The 5,648-nt window shown below is 37.3% G+C and overlaps 1 non-coding gene across 1 annotated transcript; it reads right to left on the bottom strand.

The window, feature by feature from the left end:
* Positions 1-4,244: 4,244 nt before the first annotated feature.
* LOC121828471 (U6 spliceosomal RNA) lies at positions 4,245-4,351 on the bottom strand. Its single transcript, XR_006070932.2, has one exon. It is a non-coding gene; the product is annotated as a U6 spliceosomal RNA (small nuclear RNA).
* Positions 4,352-5,648: the final 1,297 nt, after the last annotated feature.

The following is a 5,648-nucleotide window of genomic DNA, read 5'->3' as shown; positions in this document are numbered from 1 at the left end:
AATTAGAAATAAAGCCTAGACTGTTCACCATTGATAGAGATCACATAAAGTGTTTTAAACTAAAGACAAGGAATAAACAGAGGTCTTCTTCATTACTTTCAGGCTATACTAGAAACAAAGAGTCATAAATAAACCTGACTACATCCTTCATTGTAGACCCCTGAAGGTTGAAAAAAGATCTTGAATGGTAATACACTTCAGCTCTCAGTAATAAAATTATTTTCAGCTTTGGATTTAAAAAATATGTTTTTAACTGAAGTTAGAATTTGGTAGAAGACCCATCACTATTAGTTACTCTAATCATATAATTTAGATTTCTTCTTTATTTGGATCACAGAAGAATTTTGCATTATGAGTAGAATCAGGTCTTGGTCAAACCAAGTGTCCAGCTGGGTAAAGAAAGGTGTCTAATTATTAATGCAAATGATGAATCACTATTTTCCATCTCTTGAATGTTTCTTAGGTATTTTTTTTCAAAATTCATATTTTGATCTGGGCAATAACGATAATGTACAGAACTGAGAGCATGTTCTGTATTCTGGAAATTGCTTTGAAGGTACATATCTTAAAATAAATCAAGTTAAGATATAACTTTTGTTATTAGTTTTTAGCTGTACAGTAATAAACTGCAGTGAATGTGGCTGGATTTATTTCTCCTTTTGGGGATTTATTGGTGTTTTCTTTATAGCTTGATATATGAGCAATCATTGTAAATGTTCCATTGGCTCTTGAAAAGAAGGAGCAGTGCTTACATAGGATTTAGGATTTGAAATACAATCACACATAAAATAAACCCTATTAATATATTACACAGACCATTTTTTGTTTACTTGCTCTGTCAAAGACATTGTTAAAGTTTTCCAATTTGTGCTGTTGACCAGCTCTATTTATATTTTTTTCTGCATGTTAAATATTGAAAATCCTTGGTTAAAGATTTACCACCATTCTGGTTTTGAACTTGATGGTTTGTGTTTCCAGTACAAATATAAATGAACTACATAGTGCATATATATATATTATATTTTATTTTATTTTCAAGGTAAAGGTTATGTTAAAACTCTATATGACTATGTTTATTGTTAAGCATATACATAACTTTATTTTTTATATTTAGAAACTGGATTATTATGCACCTTAGATGTCATCACAGTTTTCTATCTGTTGTGAGTTGTTGTTGTTTTTAATTATCTTCTGCATTAAATTTTATTTTGAACTCTACTAAGTTATTATTGAAATTTTTACAGTATTTTTACACCTTTAAGTTTTATAAATTTCACTATCTGTTTTTTTCTAAGCCATGTAGGTCATTTTTCTTTATCCATGTATCTTGTGAACAGTATGAAATTCATTTATAAGAGAAGGATATATATATATATATATATACATATACATGTGTGTGTTTTATGTATGTATACATATATACATGTATGTGTGTATGCGTGTGTGTATACATTTTTGACTATCCCTAAAAATATTTTTAATTAAGAAATGCACTGAAATGTGACTTAGAGCAAATCTTTCTCATTTGAAAGATTTGTTCTTTTAGATTTTATGTCTATTACTGTGTACCTGCATGTGTTTTTGTGTTTCCTATGGGTACAGTGCATGTCGAGGCCAGAAGCGGGCAATGTTTTCCTTGGAACTGGAGTTACTGGAGTTACAGATAGTGCAAGAGTACCCAGTGGGTATTCATAAACACAGAGTCATTTCTCCTGAACAAATCATTCTTACACACATGTTTTGGTGACATGGCTGTGTAACCAATATTCCATGAAGGCTGAGAACATAAAGAAATGCCACAAAACACTCAATTAAATAATAATCATTTATAAGAAAGATACAATCCTTCCATCTGTGACAGCAGGGATGAAACTGGAAGCCACTGGGATAAGCAAAATGAACCAGGTAATGAAGGAGAAGTATTCCATGACTTCTTTTGCATATGAATCTAAAATGTTTGACCTTAAAGAAGCTGCCAGTAGATTGCTGGTTACTAGATGTAGCGGAGAAGGGTGTAGGGAGAGAGGGACAAACAAAGTTTAGCCCATAGCACTGAACCACAGCGAGATATACTAATGTGTTTTATGTTTCAAAATGCAAGAAAGAAATTTAGGTTCTCACCACAAAGAACTGAGGGCAAAAAATGGCTGCTCTTATCAGGATATTACAATATATGCATACCTATATACAGTATGTATGCATACTATATATACTTTAAAACATAATTTTAACTGGAAGTTATTAAAAAGTAAGTTATAAAAATCAACCAGATATCAGGCATCAAGGGGAAATAGAATTCTGAAAGTGAAAGGAATCATTTCCTTTTCCAATGTCCCCTCCAAAATATTAAACGTGATTAATAAACAAAGATTAATAAGTTCTTAGGAACTATTACACTCTACTCAGTTATCTCATAGTACCACACCATGCCACTCACCTAACAGATCATAGATGCATATCCAATACAGCTACAGCTTAATGATAATAATCTTTAATGTTATACTAATAGTGTGTGATAAATATGCAGTTATCACTCAAAAAGAAACACAACTTTCATAATAAAATATAATTTATTCACAAACAATCATGAGAGATCTTAACAGTCCTTAAAACACTTCATTATTTTGTATGTGTTTATTTGGATGGGAGACTTGTGTCTCACAGCACATGTGTGGAGACTTGGTGGAACTGCTTCTCACTTTCACTATTCATTTATTTATTTATTTATTTATTTATTTATTTATTTATTTATTTATTTATTTATTTATTTATTTATTTATTTATTTATTCATTTTCATCTGTTTACTTTACATCCTGGCCACAGCCTCCCCCGAAATCCTCCTCCGCCATTCCCCTTTATCCTCCTCACTCCCAACCCCCAACCTCCTTGTCTGTTTCCATTCAGGAAAGGACAGGTCTCCCAGGAGTATCAATAAAAACACAGTGTATCAAGTTGAAGTAAGACTAAGCACCTCTCCATGTATTAAGGCTGGGCAAGGCGACCCAGTATGAGAATTATATGGTGATATTGTGTCCCCCAACATATTGTGCACCTTAATAAACTTATCTGGGATCAGAGAACAGAACAGACACTAGATAGACATAGAGGCCAAAAAATGGTGGCACACACACCTTTAATCCTAGCATTCTGGAGATCCATGCGGATCTCTGTGAGTTCAAAGCCACACTGGAAACAGCCAGGCATGGTGACACACACCTTTAATCCCAGAAAGTGATGGCCAAAAGCAGAAAGGTATATAAGGTGTAAAAACCAGAAACAAGAGTCTGGTTAAGCTTATAGGCTTTTGAGCAGCAGTTCAGCTGAGATCAATTGGGATGAGGACACAGAGGTTTCCAGTCTGAGGAAACAAGATCAGCTGAGGAACTGGCAAGGTGAGGTGTCTGTAGCTTGTTCTGCTTCTCTGATCTTCCAGCATTCACCCCAATACTTGGATTCAGGTTTGATTTTATTAAGACATTTTAAAATTTGTGCTACAGGATTAGGGTCCCAAAAGCCTTAAAAGTGTGGAAGACAACCCCTTTTCCTGCTGTTAGAACTCCTACAAGAGGATGGAGCTACACTACTGTAACATATATGCAGAGTGCCTAAGTCAGTCCCATTCAGGCTATCTGGTTGTCTACTCAGTTACTGCAAGTCCCTATGAGCCCAAGTTAGTTGATTGTGTGAGTCTTCCTGTGGTGTCCTTGACCCCTCTGGGTCCTACACTCCTTTCTCCTCCTCCTTCTCCTCCTCCTTTTCAAGAGTACCCAAACTCTACCACAGTGGTTTTTGTTTTGTTTTTTATTAAGAGTTTTTCTATTCGTTTTACATATCAACCACGGATTCCCCTGTCCTCCCTCCTCCCACCCCTAGCCTTCCCCCCACACCTACTCCCCCATTCCCTCCTTCTCCAAGGCAAGGTCTCCCCTAGGGAGTCAGCAGAGCCTGCACCAAGGCTGAGGAAAGTGTCTCAGCATAGGCACTAGGTTCCAAAAAGCCGGCTTATGCACTAAGGACAGGTCCCATTCTCACTGCCTGGGAGCCTCCTAAAGAGTTCATGCTAATCAACTGTCTCACTTATTCAGAGGGCCTAGTCTAGTAGTACTATGGGGCTCCTCAGCTATTGGTTCACAGTTCACATGTTTCCACTAGTTTGGCTAGTTGTCTCTGTACTTTTTTCAATTATGGTCTGGATATCTCTTGCTCATATAATCCCTCCTCTCTCTCGTTGACTGGACTCCTGAAAAATATGAAATGCTTCACTAATTTGCATGCCATCCTTATGCAGGAGCCATGCTAATCTTCTCTGTATTGTTCCAATTTGAGTATATGTGCTGCTGAAGCAAGCACTCCACCACAGTGTTTGGCTGTGGGTCTCTGCATCTGATTCCATCAGTAGCTGGATAGAGCCTCTCTGATGACTATTGGGCCAGGTACATCAATCTGGTCACAGGAGATGGCCAGTTCAGGCCACTTAATTGCTATTGCTAGGAGTCTAAGCTGGGGTTCTCCCCCACTGAATCCTGGGAGATGCCCTCCTAACAGGCTTCTATCAGATCCTGAGATGCCACCACCAGTAGTCTCCCTCAATGCCTCCCCTAACCCAATTGTTCATGTTCCATCCCTACCTTAGGTGGGTGCAAGGGATCGAACTGAGGTCACTTGGCCTACATATTATTCACCTTTATCCACTGAGCCATATCACAGGCCACTACACTATGTTTTATTAGTTTTTCTTCTAATATAGGTGACTTTTTTCTGAAATACTGTAAAAGAAATTATCTGTCATATCCTTCCTAGTTAACTTCATCTAAATGTAACATACCAAACATTGTATTATGTTATATTGTAGTTATTTTATCCACATTCTGGTTTTCAAGGAGTGTCTGTGTTGTTGATTTTATCCATATGTCACTTATTAAGTTTCAAGAGTATTGCACTGAATGAGCCGATGTGTTATCAACAAAATCCCATTGTTTACCTGATGCACATTTAAGTACCCTTTCTTCTTATTATACAAATTAAATGTGTGACTATCTTTGAGCAAACTTTTGCCAGCTATTGTGGTGATATTGTGCTCCCCAAAATATTGTGCACCCTAATAAACTCACCTGGGGTCAGAGAACAGAACAGCCACCTAGATACAGAGGCCAGAAAATGGTGGCACACACACCTTTAATCCTAGCATTCCGAAAGCAGAGATCCATCCGGATCTCTATGAGTTCAAAGCCACACTGGAAACAGCCAGGCCTAGTGACTCATACTTTTAATCCCAGGAAGTGATGGCAGAAAGCAGAAAGGTATTTAAGGTGTGAGGACCAGGAACTAGAGCCTGGTTAAGCTTTTAGCTTTTGAGCAGCAGTTCAGCTGAGATCCTTTTGGATGAGGACTGAAAGGCTTCCATTCTGAGGAAGCAGGATCAGCTGAAGAATTGGCAAGGTGAGGTGGCTGTGGCTAGTTCTGTTTTTCTGATCTTTCAGCATTTACCCAAATACCTGTGTCCAAGTTTTTTATTAATAAGACCTTTTAAAGATTCGTGCTACAAGCTATATGGCATATTTTCTCCTTAGTATATCATGCAGTGGAATTTCTTCCTGGGGTGGGCAGGCGTCTGAAGTCCATGCAGTCACCACAGTGTTTTCCAAAG

This window comes from Peromyscus maniculatus, chromosome 3 (assembly GCF_049852395.1).
Source record: "Peromyscus maniculatus bairdii isolate BWxNUB_F1_BW_parent chromosome 3, HU_Pman_BW_mat_3.1, whole genome shotgun sequence".
NCBI classification, from domain to species: Eukaryota; Metazoa; Chordata; class Mammalia; order Rodentia; family Cricetidae; genus Peromyscus; species Peromyscus maniculatus.
The sequence above is the reverse complement of the archived record's forward strand: the minus strand, read 5'-3'. Positions and strand labels throughout refer to the sequence as shown.